Source organism: Citrus sinensis, chromosome 2 (genome assembly GCF_022201045.2).
Source record: "Citrus sinensis cultivar Valencia sweet orange chromosome 2, DVS_A1.0, whole genome shotgun sequence".
NCBI lineage: Eukaryota > Viridiplantae > Streptophyta > Magnoliopsida > Sapindales > Rutaceae > Citrus > Citrus sinensis.
In genome coordinates, this window is record NC_068557.1 from 3,541,963 (window position 1) to 3,558,973 (window position 17,011).

A 17,011-nucleotide genomic window follows, 5' to 3' on the forward strand; every position below is an offset into this window, starting at 1 on the left:
CAAATCAGCTAAGTCTAATATAACCTTGAACTTAGCCATTGGGATCGCCTTAGTAAGTATATCAGAGGAATTTTCTCTTGTGTGTATTTTGGCCATTTTAATGGTACCCTTTGAAATTTCATTTCTTATGAACTTATGAAATCAAGCTTGATGTCGATATGTTTTGTTCTCTCATGATAAACTGGGTTTTTACACAAATACAGGCCACTTGAGTTGTCACAAAAGATTGTAATGGACTTTTGAATCAGTCCAAGTTTTGCTAATAGCTCTTTCAATCATATTGCCTCTTTTATTGCTTATATTGCAGCAATATACTTAGCTCTAGTGGTGGAAAGAGCTACAATATGGTGCAAACTTGCCTTTCAGTTGATCAAACATCCATTCAACATAAACATATAGCTAATGGGTGATCTTTTTCTATCTAAACCCCTAGCATAGTCAAAGTCTATATAACCTCATAAGTCTTTTTCAGTTCTATTTATTCTGTAGTTCTGCCATAAACCAGACCAATGTCTAAAGTGCATTTGAGATACCTTAATATCCACTCAACACCTCTCCAATGTTCTTTACCAGGTGTTGCCATGTATTTGTTAACCACATTTGCAACATATGAGATATCAAGTCTAATTAAGATCATAGCATACATTAAGCATCAAACAACAATTGCATATAGAATCTTCTGCATTTCAGATTTCTCATCTTCAGTTTTTGGACAAAATAGATTGCATAACCTAAAATGAGTAGCCAAAGGACTCTGCACTGGTTTGCATGAAGCATATCATATGTTTCCAACACCTTCTTCATATAGTTCTTTTGAGATAAGAAGATAATCTCTTCTAGTTTGTTCATGATCATTTCCACACCCAATATCTTTCTTACAACACCCAAGTCCTTTATTTATCTCAGTTCTTTCTTTACATGCAATTAGCATGTCATCCATATAAAAAAATAAATATATGTGTTTTCCAGCCTAATATTGCTTAAAATACACACAACAATCATAACTGCACCTTTTGAACTCATGTGAGACCATAAATTCATCAAACTTGAGATATCATTACCTTGGAGACTGCTTTAAGCCATAGAGAGACTTATTGAGTAAGCATACATGATCAACCTTGTCTGGAGCAATATATCCTTCAAGTTGTAATATATAAATCTTCTCTTGTAGCTCACCATGTAGAAAGGCTATTTTGACATGTAACCGATCCAACTCCATATCAAATACTACAGTTAAAGACAATAATATCATAATTGATGCATGCCTTACTACTAGTGAAAATACTTCCTTAAAGTCTAGGTCTTCTCTTTGAGTATAGCCACTTGCAACAAGTCTTGCCTTAAACCTTCTCGGATCAGATTTTGTCATATCATCCTTGATCTTGTATACCTATTTACAACCCATTATTCTTCTATTCTTTAGCTTCTGAACCAATTCCTAGGTATTGTTTCTTTTTAAAGAGCACATTTCATCATCCATTGCTGACCTTCATTCTTTATTATGTTGATTGTTAACAGCATTCTTGAAGCTTTTAGGTTTCTCCTTATTAATGTCAAGTGCCAAGTAAAGAGTATCTACAATTAAGTCTACATATCCATATCTTTTTAGGGCTTTCACATATCTTCTTTGTCTATCTCTAGTCAGTTGATAGTCTTGCAATTGAGAATGTTCTTAAGTAGGTTGTTGAAAGGTATATTGCTCATATGAATCTTCAGCAGCTTCATATAAGTCTACAGCATCATCTGAGTTACTTTAAGCATGTGCCTCCACCTCAAACTGAACATCATCAGTACTGACAGCTTGTTTATCTTCACTTGCTTGAGATTTATTCACAATTTTCTCCTTATTAAAAACCACACCTCTGCTGATTGTACATTTTGGCAAAGACAAATATAAACACCAAATTCTATAACCTTTTACTTTATTTGGATAACCAATGAAAACTTTTTTAAGAGCTTTAAGTGTCAACTTCTTTTGGCTTATATGTGCATAAGCCTGACAACTAAATACATTTAAATCTTTGTAGCTTGTAGGCTTTCCACTCCACATTTTAAATAAAATTTTGCAACCTATGGCAGTAGAGGGGCTCAAGTTAACCAAATAATAAGTAGTGTTATAGGTTTCAGCCCATAAACTTCTAAGAAGTTTTAATTGGATTAACATACTTCTCACTTTATCCATGAGGGCTCTGTTCATCCTCTCAGTTAGCTTATTTTAGTGAATTGTTAACCTCACAATCTTATGTCTAGCTAATCATTCTTTTGAACAAAAAAATATCAAAATCATGATTATAGAACTCAATTCTATTATCAGTCCTTAATTTCTTCATTTTCTTGCTTGTTTGATTCTTAACTAATGCATTTCATTCTTTGAACTTCTCAAACACATAATATTTATTATTGAGTCTATAAACCCAAACCCTCTTTGAGAAGTCATCAATGATTGACAGAAAGTATTTTGATCCTCTTAGAGATGACTCATGTACTGGACCTCATAAATCTAAGTGCACATAATCCAACATATCCTTGGATGTATTCATTGAAGATTTAAAATTTGTCCTTGTTGATTTACCAAGAACACAATCCTCATAGAATACTAGAGCACCAATCTTATCATCACCTAAGAGCCCTTACTTAAAGAGCTCATTAAGTCCCTTTTGACTCATTTGACCAAGTCTTAAGTGCCAAAGTTTGGTTCTGTCAATACTAGCACTTGATGTCACTGTTAACTCAGTAGTAATTGTTTTCCCTTCCAAGACATATAATCCATTACTTCTTATTCCATTCATCAAGATAGTAGATCCATTAACCACTTTTAATACTCTATGTTTATCTTAATATTGCATCTTATCTGATCAATCATACCCAAGGATATTAAGCTCCTCTTTAAGTCAGAAACATGTCTCACTTGTTTCAATTCAAAGACAAAATTATCATGCATATTAAGTTTTACAATTTTCATACCTGTGATTTTGCACATGGCATTATTTTCTATCATCACTCTACCTCCATCAAATTCTTGATAATCAGTAAAATATTCTTTAACAGACACATATGGAAAGAGCAATCTGAGTCTAGTACCCATTTGTCTTCTTGTTTGACATCAGACACAATAAGAACATATGTTGATTTATATTCTGCCTCTTCAGCAACAACATCATTTCCACTCTGAATCTTTTGATTTGTTTTTCTTCTCTAGACAATCTCTTTTAAAATGCTCTTCTTTGTGGCACTGAAGCATTTCAAGTTCTTGTTCTTTGTTTTGTTTTGCTTCTTTTTCTTTCTTTTAATTCTTTCAATTTTACCTCTTGCCACCAAGCCTTCACTTAAGCCACTTACCATATTGCCTTGCTTTTCTTGAAGCTCTTTGGTATTGAGGGCGGATTTTACTCATCAAGTGACAAAATCTATCTTTTATAAAGTAAAGTATCCACAAAATGCTTATATGACTCTGGTAAAGAGCTTATTAGGAGAATTTTTTTCCCTTCATCATCAAAAGCTTCATCAGTAGTGGCAAGTGTATCACATACTTGATTAAACTCATCAATGTGTTTATCAAGTGATGATCCTTCTGCCATCTTTAGTGTAAACATTCTTTTCTTGATATAAATGTTGTAAATTAGTGACTTCTTCATGTAAACATAGTGAAGTTTCTCCCATAATGCAGTTATTCTCTTCTTTTGTCACCTCCATTATCACTGAGCCAACAAGACTCAAGATGATAATACTCATTGCTTTCTTATCTTTTTCAGTAAGTTTTTGTTCAGTCTTGGATGAAGAAGCTTCTTTTCCCTTATTTTTTGTGCCCCTTTTTAGAGTATCTCCCAAACATTGAGTCATTAATAGAGCTTCCACCTTCGCTTTCCACATGTTAAAGTCATTATTGCCATTGAACTTTTCAAGATCTATTTTTTATGTTGCCATACTTCGATCTTTAAGAGCAGTCTTGCTCTAATTCCAATTGGGGGGTCTTGACCTAGGATTTCTAGGTATCCAACCCAAAAGACTAACTTATTAGGTGAAGTGATATATCCTCCTTATAAACTCATATATCTCCCTTTACTAGCCTATGTGGGACACAACTCAACAAGTTACAATATATGTATCACAATTTGAATTTATAGAATCTAGACAAATACATTTATAGTATAGTCTGCATGTTAATTTAATATATCTCAAAAATCTACTCTCACTAACAAATAATAAGAAATATATATTTATTAAATATTTCGTAGAAAGGTGAAAAAGTCTCCATAAGGCTCGAATTTAAATAGCATAGATACTCTCTATTATAATGGTGAAAATTTAATAAGTCAAGGATAATTTGATCATTTCAATAAAGGTGAGATCACGATGAAAGATGTCATTGATATAGATGGACAATTACATTTTTATTAGAGAAAATTTAACAATTTGAAGATAGATTTTATCTTGAATAAACTGCTTTCTAAAATTATCTTTCTTTGTTATTTACTTAAAAAAATATTTAATTGTAAAAAAATATTTACACACACAAACACTATCATTGTCATCACCACCGTGTACAAGTGCTAACACTACTCATGAAGTGATGTTGATAGTAATAATGATAATGATAAAACACATTAATTGGCACCATTGGTAATCTTATCAATGCATTAAGGTGATTTATTTTTTTAATAAAAATGTATTTTTAATGTTTACGTTTTTTATTTTATTTCTAATCAAATTGGGATAAAGAAAAAAATTCTATTGAAAGCAGTTGTAAATAATTAAAGAATAACTTTTCTTTAGAAAATTAGACTCAGCAATCTTGATGTGAATCTAATAATGCTATATATGTTATGGTTTATCATATATGCCTAGATTCTCGATAGACCCTCATGAAGTCCACATAAATGGCAACAAAATATGACAATACTACTTATAATAAATCAATTAATAACATGAGAAATATTAGTGTAACTTACCTTAAGCAATTTGATCTCTTGGGCTGTTGGGCACTAGCAGAAGTTTGCTTTGCTCTTTTCTTCATTTTCATAGAAATCTTTTATCCAAAAAATTTTTATAATAATTTTTAAAAGATGTGACTGTGACAGACACGAACTCTTCTTTTGGACTTTAAAAGGTTAGGGCTTAGAGAACTTTGTATTTAGTGCAAATAAAAACTTTTAAATTTCAAATGATCACATAAGATTTTGTGATATAAGTAGTGCTAAATATTCTAAATGTTTTATTTGTAGTTCAATTTAGGTAAGCCAATTAGGAAGTAAAATGTTTCAAATGAAAAGGATGAACCAAGAAAATAGAAGATGCACTATGGACGCTAAGAGGATACCTTGAAGAAAGGTAATCACCATAAAGATGCCCCAGAAGGAACCTCTCCCGAGGGATCCTAGTGATCCTCCCTAAAAGAATAGTCATCATAAGGATTTTTCGAAAAGATAATCTCTAAAAAGGATCCTCTCCAAATAGATGTTGATAGTCCTCCCCAGGGAGTCCTATATCATTTTTCTCCCGCAAGAACTGTACATCTATCCCATTGGTCATTGTACGAACTTGGGACCATAAGGGAACAAATAAGTCAACTTGTATTAGAGCGTCCCTGTGCAAATGACATGCTTGTCAAGCCTAAGGAACCAATAGGACACTACCATGTGGGAAGAACCTATGCCTTATCCCTACATAATCTAAAGGATTAATGACAGTCTGCCACATGGAAAAGGACAGTCAACACCTTATTTTTATATAATTTGAGGAATTAATATGAGTTTATCGCAAAGAGAGGATGCAATCTAAATATTTGAATAAAATAAAAATATACTAAAATACCTCTATTTGAGCAAGGGAGAGATCAATAAGCCCACGCCACGTATCTGGATGGACCAAGAACGCCTGTAGGGATACTCTTATAAATAAAGTTAAGATAAACTAAAAGGAGGACTTCCATGCTCTCTCTCATTCTTGAACTCTCTCAACTACTTTTATTTTTTCTTTCAGCTTAATGGCCTCCAAGTGAGGTCTTCTCCATTTATCACCACACCACTGACTTGACTATCTGAGTGTCGTTGCAAGCCATTGTCGGCACTACCTTGTAACATATTTTTCTCTTTTTTCTAAGTTCAATGGTTCATTGTCCTTCCTGAAGAGATGTTAACCTCCCTTAGAGGTTTCTTTCTGTCTTTAGAAGCTCAAAGACCACCTTTTGGTTATTTCAATACTCATAGGCACCACCAAGAAGTCGTGCCTCGTCTCCCTCAATGCATTAAAGACCCATTTCTTAGTCCTCTTTAAACCTCCTAAAGACAATCTTTTTAATGTTTTTAACCTAACCATAAATGGGCAAAAACACTTTTTGTTTTTAAATAGAACTCAAATAATGTGATGTTCATCAATTGATTAGTGAGACAATATAACAAATTTACTTAGATCTTGTAAAGGATTACTAAATAATACATCATTTGAGATGAAATTTTGGATAAAAAATTTGAGATGTTTATTATTACTCTTTGTAATGCACAGCTTGACCAAATCCTAAGGATTTTAGTTCCTAAATTACTATATAAGCTATACTATTTTTTAATTTTATTCGATAAAATAATATGTTTGTTTCATGACATCAATAATTCAATAATTCAAAACAAATCGTGTCTGAAAATTAGCCATATTATGTAGCTTTGAAATAATTTAGAGACGGATCCAGACTGCTGTTGGGCCATATACTTTGTATTGCTACAACAAAGATATTTATAGAAAGTTATTTTTGGAAAATGGAAAATCCCAAAAAAGATTGAATTTTTTTCATTCTAGCTAAAAGCAGTAAATGATTCGGAGAAAGGAAAACTATGAGTTTAGCTAAAATTAAAATGCTTGTCCTTAAATATAATTACATGAGGAAAGGAGTTTTATGAGGATAATGAAGGGGTGTGAAAAGTACTAGCCAATTGATTAAAGCATTTATTCAGTTACCGTCCCTTAATTCAGAAGGCCCATCTCTTAACTGGCCCAGACCTTGTCTTTAAATGGATCAAAGTAGCCTAGGCAAAGCCTTTAAGTACAGCCCAAATTATGTATGTTTTTAGGTCCGATTCCAGCCTAAACTTGACCAGCTGGTAGAAAACTAATGTAATTACTGAAGCCTGTATTAATTTATGCATTTTAACCTTTTCTTTTTTATGAAAATGTTAATTATAATACAAATTACTGATAAATGAATCAGAAAGGCTGACAGAACTTGAAGGTCTCAATTCAATGCCTCACAGAGGCGTACCTTGATTATGTATTGTAATGGAAGTCTAAGCCAAAAAAATATTAACTTTAAAGAGAAGAAGAAAATTATTTCTTAAAAGAGTGATGATACAGTCACAAATTCTTGTACAAACTTAATTTATACAAACTGATGTGTCATTAATTCATTGGTTGAATGAAAATATAAAATAATATAAATAAATTATGTGGGCCAAGAGATATTTAATTTAACTAATTTTATTATGTCACATTAGTTTGTACAAGATAAATTTATACAAGAGTTTGTGACTATATCATTATTCTTCTTAAAAACATACGAAAAAACTCGAACCCTCAATTTTAATCATGAGATCATAAGATATCCGCCCTCTAATTACTGATTTATTAGTTGACAATAGTTGTGGACTGAAAGCTACGATATTATAATCTTAAATATACCATAAATAAAATCTTTTAAAAAAAATTAAGTCGTGTCTATTATCTAATTGCAAAAGAAGTGTGAATCTTAATTTAAAAAGAATTTCACTCTAATCAGAGAGAATAGAAAAAAAAAAAAAACATGTTTGAAGTGTTTTCACCATTTTCCTAGCATCGTCTTCAAAATAGTGAAACATTTTAAATGTGAGAATTTCTTATCTCAAATCACTTTGTCGGTTTTACTTTGGCTCACTCTCTAGTCTCTATTTATTTAGCTTTGAGAAAAACAATTTGAACGAGTAAAAAACAAAAAATTCATAAAATATAAGTTTACTAAAAAACCATCCATATTTTTCAAATATTTCTCTCCTAATATTATTGTGCCATTTTCTCAGCAAATAAAGACGTTAATTACTTTTGACGTGCCTCTCGTGGATGGCACGAGCCCCTGTTAAAAAACTTACGAGTATCGAACGTTGATCAATACGATTTACTGATCAGACGGTTCCCAAGAAGCTAGCAAAATTATAAACGTTCGAGTGATGCACAGAAAAGAAAACAACTCGATGACTGGTGTCTGACGTGGCTCATCACGTGACCACACATATATCACGAATCCGACGGGGCACGCGGAAAATCGTGTGACTTGAGTATGATGTATGCGCAGCTCTGCACGAGGTTCAAGGAAGAGAGGGGGCAAAATGGGGAAATCAATTAACAGAATGGGGCAGTGGTGGTAGTCACCTTCTAGTAGAGTGGTCCCTCTTTATTTTAAAAAAAAATTCAATCAAAGATTATTAGCTGTCAAGGCGCAGATACCAACACGTGTCGTTTCTCCGGGTCTGGGGTGGTCCCCTTATAGCTGGAGGCCTTTATAATTTTCTTTTACCGACACGAGACCGTTTTTCATCTTTATTTTAGCAACGTGCGTCAATGTTGTCTGTGACAGCGATGTCTGCTGAGATACCGTACGCACGGGTGCGTACGATTAGACGCTATACTTCTGTATGCATGTAGCCCTTAAGCAATCTGCCTCGACTCGGCTCCGCTTCCGAACGCGGCTAACGGCTTTGAGACAGAAGGACTATTCTTTTTTTCGCGAGATTTTAGCGAGATGGTGAGCTTGCAAGTATTGTATTGTATCTCAAGTATTGGATCAGCAGCCTCTCCTAATACAAAGGTTTATTGGATTTTTAAAAATTTCGTATCATGTGTTTTTTGGTAATTGTTATAATGAAAATTTAATTTCTTTTTTTTTTTTTATATTAATCGCCATCACTCACATAAATTTTTACTTATGAGGAGCATGAGAGAATCATAATTTCGCAACCTTAATCTTGAAAATTAAGAAATATACATTTGAGTCCTACCACAACCAAAAAAAAAAAAAAAATTAGTGTCGGCCGTCAGGATTTTAGTTTCTCTCTTACTTATAAGACTTTAATTTTGTAGTGTTGATACAGTTATAAATTCGTGTATAAATTTATTTTATATAAATTAATTTAGCATTAATTTATTGGTTGAATAAAAATAAAAATAAATTATGTGAATCTATAAATATTTAATTCAATTAATTTTATTATGCTACATCAATTTATATAAAATAAATTTATATCTATATTATTACTGTTATTTATCTCGTAATAATGGATAAGAGTTGATAGAGAGAGAATTTCAAATACATATTTTGAGTCCAAATTATGCTGATTTAACTGCAACTATCAAATCATTTTGGATGTTAATTTTATAAATATTTAGTAATTATAATGATTTGAAATAATAGTTTTAAATAAATTGTCAGATCACTTGGATCTCAAACATTATTCTTTTACAAATTATAATAGAACACGTAAATAGTTCGTTATTATCTCAAAACATAATTTAATCGGCTGTGACTGCGCTTCTGCAAAGTATGTTAATTTTGGGTCTCCTGTGATTTATTTTCAATTACTTGGACCCACTTTTATTTGACAATGACGCCCACAATTTGATGCCAAGGCCAATGGCCAACTCGATTTTTCCTACAACAAAGTTTTGTTTTTTGTGTTGTGTATGTTTTCATCGTGAGGCTTGGACTGCGGTCTGTGAATGCGTGCGTGGAGCCAAAATGATGGAAACAACTGGAAATTTTTTAAAGTACTTTTGGACGCTAATATCCACATAGATATCAACCCTAATTATTATTAAATGTGCACTTTCGGTCGGCAGGTTGATGAATTTTACTTTATTTTTTCTTTTTTCTCCCCTTTTTTTTTTTAAGTATTTTCAAGAAAGATAGAAAGGGAAATCAACTAATTTTTGGTCTATGAGATTCACACGTCCTTAAGAAATTGAATCAAATTAAATTATTACAAACATATAGAAGTGAATGGTGCTTAGTTACCTCAGCCACTCATGTTATACAATTTTTTTTATTATTGTTTCACTACTTTAAGAATTACAATATATTAAATGACTATAAAAAAATATAATTTTACTATCATACTTTTACCGTTAATTGATCAGCTAGTCAATTGGTAAAACTAAAATACCAATTTTATTCTTTATATGAATAATTTTATAAAAAAATAACACACAAAGTCGCAAAGTATTACAATATTATAAATTTAAAATATAAAGTAGCTAAAAATAATCCTTATGAGCCCATGAATATAATATTTGATACCTCTATTTGTATAATTTTTTAAAAAAAGTAAAATTAGTATTCTATTAATCAACTAACTGGTCAACTAAAGAAAATATAGTAAAATGATAGGATTTGTAAAGATTTAATAACAAAATAATAGATTAAAATACTTGTTGTAGTCATTTGATATATTGTAATTCTCAAAATAACCCTTTTCTTTTTTACCATGATTTTTCGTAATATTGACACCCATGAGTCACAAATATTGGTTAAATCATTCACATATTTTATTTTATTCTCTTTATTCACTAGAAAGTATGGATATGGCACATTTTTCCATTTAGATCTTATATCTCCAACATTACTCAACAAATATTCCTTAAGAATTAACATATCAATTAATTAATTTCAAAGACTTTTTATGCAAATACAAAAATTAATTAGAATCTATAAATTTATAGTATGTTTACATATTAATCATTTACCTATAATCTACAAATATATTCATTTCGTATATGAGAAAAACTTATATAAATATCTCTTATCATCATTTAAGAGCTCAATCAAATGACAAAATAAGTAAGTTCCAATGTGTATTCATTTGTTGATTATAAAAAGGCAACAACACAATAACTATGACAAAGAATGGGGAGTTTTGGGTATTTATGAACTAGCTTCCATTTGTTGATGTCTGATTGGTGCACAAGTTCTCACAACTAGAATCATCATCAGCATTTGTCGCTACCACATTTATTTTATACTTTATTAAAAGACAGAACACGCCACTTTGACACCTCAACAATGCGAAGCATCTCATTGGCTGTTGCAGAAGTCAAACCAAGATCTCGAAGATGCCCACGAAAATGAAAATTGCTCATCATTTCATGGCTTTTTGATTGTGTGTCATCATAATGATTATGACTTTTAACATATCCCCGAATCGCAAGTCATCAGCTTTTCTTAGGGTTTTCCGCTGGGTTACAACGGCTATCTGGCGACGACGTTCATTCATTCTTTTCTCACACAATTCGCGAATTTAATAACATTTAAAAATCGAAGTGCAATTAAATTGTCACAGCCTTACAGGCCCATCCATAAACTATAATTACTCTGATACATTTTTACACTTGGCAAATTTTAAGAACGAAGAAGCCGGGGTCAAATTCAACCACTAGCCTCCGAAGTGTTTTGGACAGTAATTATTGCTCACATTCCTTGGCGTAATTGTTAAAGACAAATACCACCATGTGATGATATTATTGGACCGACGACGGTAATTGAAAAAAATAATATTAAAATGTTATTTTTCATAATTTATTTATAGAAATAACACACTTCAAAATGATTGAAATTAATTGTTTTTGTTTTTGCATGGTTGAAACCTTGAAATAACAAAAGGATAATATATAACCCCCCCCAAAAAAAAAAGAATGAAAATGAAAATCTAGTAGAGATGGTCAGCATCATGGGTCTTGTGCCCTCCATGTATAATTGGTCGTTTGGTATTTTGTTTAACGAGTCCACTTGAAATTAGTTAGCTGGGCACCAACCGCACGCTGTTTGATAAAAGCGACATGTCGTACATGCATGCATGATAGTTGGAACGAGCAAACTAACAACTCCATAGAATTTTAAATTTTTTAAGAAGTAAATAATAAAATATTAAGCACGCGATTAAGTAGTGGCCAATAACAGACTGAGTCGTGTAAATAATTGAATGATTCATTTAAAATAACAAATTGATTGGGGGGAAGGTTTTGATTGGTCAAGTCAAAATTGCAAGGTAAATAAAAGTTGCACCAAGACGGACGACAAATATATATATCTTTATGATTAGGTGCCAATTTGGGAATTTTAGACTCTAGGGTTTGAATGTTCTTTCAAATTGGTTAGCCGGTGCTTCGGAATTGGTGGCCCCCATTTTGGTCAAAAGCCCTATTGAGATCATCAACATTTTAAACAAAGTTGTCATCTTTGAATTTGAGTATTGCTCCAGTTAATTAAACCCTCGAGTTAAATCACATTTTAATGATACATAACGTTATACTTCTAATACATAATAATGTAAATTTTATAAAATAAAATAAAATAAAATAACCATATTTCAATGATAGTTAGAGAAGCCATAATTGATAGCCAATTAGAGAAGCCTTTAGAAAATTCTTCAAGTGAAAAAGGGAAATATATAGTTAGAAATCAATCAATTTCTAACCAAGCACTCCTACTTTAAATTGAATAAAGGCCTCTAGAAATGACTTTTCCTGATAGCAACTTCACACGTTTCATAAAAATAGAATCATAATCAATCTTGCTGACTTTTCTTATAACCACGTAAAAATGCAAAGTCATTACCATAATTGATAGCAAACAGGAAACAATAGGTAGCAAAATTTGATTTGTATATGCCTTTTAATCACAATCCATATACCCCACCTTGATATCTCGATTAGTCGCATCACAATCACAGGAAAATTACCCTTTTATTTTTCTTTGTTATATAATAAGAAAGGAAAATTTTTCAAACGTAAAAGAAGAATCATATCAGTAAGTTAAAATTAAGATATTTAGATGGGAAAAGTTTCTGTGCACCAATTATTGTTTGTTATGGACTTAAGTTTGTAATCTTCGGAAAATTGGAACCATCAAGCCAAATCTTTTATAATATCTTAAAAAAAGATTTTACTAGTTAAACTAAGTAAGATCCACATTAGATTAGTGTGGGAATGATATGTTTTTGGCTGGTTAAATGAAATTTTGTATGTATCTTTATATTACAGATTATGATTAGTAGTTATAACATAGTATGATATTAGCACCTCCTTATTTTCATAGAAGGTATAATACTCTTCTAATTTGTTTGTGCATGTGAATAAAAAAGCTTCTCGTTGTTTGAATATCTTGAATATATTATGCGAATAATGTATAAGGTTCCTATAAATAATAAAATTAATGTAAATAATAATAAAGAGACGTTAAATGACTGTAAGGTAACTGACGCTGATAGACATATAGTTGTCAACAAGTTTGGTGTATTTTATCCTCCAAAATACTTCATTTTTCTCTTAATTAAAGTAAAAAATTTTGAATTTGAGCTAATTTTTGAAAGACAAGTCAAAATCGCTGGCTATCTTAGAATTTTTTTTAAAATAATTTTGATAATAATTGTGTTTTCATTTTTTTTAAAAAATAGTAAAAGCAATTATAATTCTTAACATTCACAATGACCATTGTACCCCTCCTTTTTATAACTTGAACCGCCGTGCGATGATTATCTTTTATTAATTTTTTAACTATCCAACAGTAATCCAGACTAGCAGACTAGAATTTGATACCTCGAGGTATTGTGTAGAATAGAAAAGTCGAAGTCTTTCAGTCAACGACTTTTTATTATTTTGTTCCGAAGAAAAAGTGAATGAAAAGAAGGTATTTGCAATCCAACGGTAGATTAGAATTTAATGAACATCATTGTACGTGGACCCCACCAAATTCTACCGAATTGATGTTTCAACGCCGGTCCTATTCACACGTGTTCAGGAAACAAACGCCCACAACGCGCACGAAACTTAACCGCACCCCTCGACATTTTGCAGGATATATCGCGACAAGTGATAATATATTTGTGGAATGTATCGGCTCACTCGCCGGAAACATTTGGCTCCAATTAAATGTTGTTTTTCTAATTTAACTAAAAAAATCAGACATTACAATTATTTGAAAAAAAAAAAAAAAAAAGAGAACATCGTTAAAGAAAACAGCTCAATGCGACAATGCCTGCCTGTCTCAATAAAGAATAATTTTCTGTGTGCAAAAGATTAAAAAAATTCAGTCGTTTGATTGATTGTTCGATGCATTCAAAATATAGAAATAATTATTTTGGAGTAAAATTCTTTGGAGAAAAGAATTTATAAATCTAAAATTAATCTGGAAAATCTAATAACATGTTTTTTATAAAACTTTCACTATTGGAAATTTATTTATGTTTTAGTGATGATGTTGAAAGATTGATGATTATTAATATTTTTAATATAATTTGACAGCGTTTTACTGAAAGTAGAGAGAATAAAAAGTATTAAAATAATAGTAAAAATGAAGAGACGGCAACAGTAATTAAACTAGAAATTAGTAAAAAAAAACAAGAAAAAAAAATGATGTGGTACAGGGCTTTATTAATTTGGGAGCTGTGAGTGAGGAGCACAGCTGGAATTAGCGGAGCACAGCTGGCAGTGTACGGCGGCGGATACGCAGCTACCGTCGCCGTTTTGATGTCTTTTTATAATTATTTCTTCTTCTGAGTGTAGCTGGCTCTGCTGCGGTGCTGTCCATCAAGTTGGCAACCCAAAGTCCCAAACAAGCCCTTCTTTCCTTTTATTTTTTTATGCCCCAAAAAGAACCTAAATCCTACGGCAAAATCCTCCCTTCCTGTCCCCTCTTTATTAATTTTTATTCCTATTTTGCCCTCCCTTTTGTGGTTTAAGACAAATGGGTACTTTACTTTTTTTTTTTCTTTTTTTTTGCTTTTTTTGTGTGGGAGTATGAAAAAATGAGTGACTTTAATACAATTGACCTTAGGAATTTCGTTCAAGTTTACTAAAAGGCCCGTGAGCATGAATATTGACATTTTAATTTTTTATTTAAGAGTAATTCAAAAAATAAAATCTATCTTAGATGGGTTGAACTAGTTTAATCTTTAATTAAAAATTTCGATTAAAATTTTCAACAAAAAAAATTTAACCATTGATCTCATACTATAATTTTTACACATTAGTGGTGCTTTAAATTACGCATTAATGCTGCTTAAAGTTTCATATCTTACTCAAATGTAGTAAAAGATTAATCAAAATGGAAATTAAACTTAATTATAGGTGACTAAAAAAAATTACTGTAGTTAAGAAAGACCGAACGTGAAGCATGTGACAAAAATAGGAGAAAGAGTTAACGAAAGAGGAAGGTGTTGATAGAGATTATTAGTGACAAACCTTACCGGTTCGGTTAAGTTTTTTCATGCAACGATGTCGTACAGTACCTTTTCACACTAGTTATTGCAGTTGTACTTGATGCCGACAAGTATTTTGCTCTACTTTTATTTACTTCAATGCTTGTTTGAGGTAATTAATTGTTCTAGGAGGGCAGAGAATTTAGCCTCCATAATTGTCTTGTTTTATACAATTTTATGACTTAATCATTATAAATAATAAGATTGTCATTCTTACTTCTACAAAATTTAAATAACATCGTCAAAATTCAATTTCAAATTATAAAGTTGCGATCTCAAGCTTCATTTCACAAGTAAATATAATTTCATTACATTTATATGTGTTTATAAATTTATTCTTGATGGTTGGTTCGGTTTTTTTGTTAATTTTTTTTTTATATGATGAGGGTTATTCATACTTATTTGCAATTGAATGTTCCGAACTTAAAATTAGTCTTTACTTCAAAATATACAAATTAGATATACAATTTCTTAATTTTTTGGTATGAATTTAGTCAATAAGATTCTTATAACTGTAACATTGAAACAATCTTATGTATAGGCAATATCTTTATAATTATAACATTGAAACATTCTCGTGCACGAGAGTTCCTTATAACTATAATAGTGAAACAGTCTCATGCACAATGAGATTGTTATAACTGCTATATGGAAACAATCTCGTGTACAATGAAATCCTTGTAACGGTAGCATTAATGCAATCTCTTGTACAATGAAATCCTTATAACGGCAACATTGAAACAATCTCATTTGTAATGAAATCCTTACAACGGTAATATTGAGATAATCTCGTGTATAGTAAGATCCTTATAACGGTAACATTGAAATAATTTTATTTGCAATGAGATCCTTATAGAATTAGGATTCTCTCCTGATCTGAACACTTTTGATTTTTTACAGATTTTGTGCCACTTGTATTTTAGTGTTAGTGGATGATTATTATTTAACTACTTTTTTTTAATTTATTAACCATCAATCATGTTAACAGAATTTGCTCAGATAAAGATCAGATCAAGAGAGGATCCTGATCCATCCTTATAATGGTAATATTGAAAAAGTATTGTGTACAATGGAACTTTATGACAATAACATTACAATAATCTTGTGTATATCAACAAAAGAAAATTTTATAATAATAATAATATCAATATCCGTGGCATTAAGGCTTATAACCGTAATCTTGATATCACCCTTGTTGGATATTGAATTTCTTATAACCTTGTTGTATACTCAAACACAGTAAAGATAAAGATGTAAACTCTTTGTAAATTTATTTGTACAAATTGATGTGGTATGATTTAATTAATTGAATTAGATAGATCTTGGCCGATATAATTTATTTTATTATTTTATATTGTCATTGAATCAATAAATTTAGGTCATATTAATTTTTATAAAATAAAATTTATACAAAAATTTAAAATTCTATCGTCACTCAAATAAATTTTGTTTGGGCATCAATAATGGGATTAATCCACTAAGCTAGGCGTGATTACAAGTCACAGTCACGAATAATTCCCCCAAACTTTCGAACCTGGATGTAACTCCGATTATTATAATTAATTAAATAAAATTAAAAGCTTTCAAAAGGGTCTTAATCTTTCGGTCAAACAATCAAACAACAACTTTCAATTTTCAAACACGATTTTAAGGTAACCGACTTCTATATAAAGGTTGTCCGTGGCAAGACCGTAATATCCACCAAATCTAGTGGCAAATCCCAAACCCAACTACATCCCCAAAGTCAA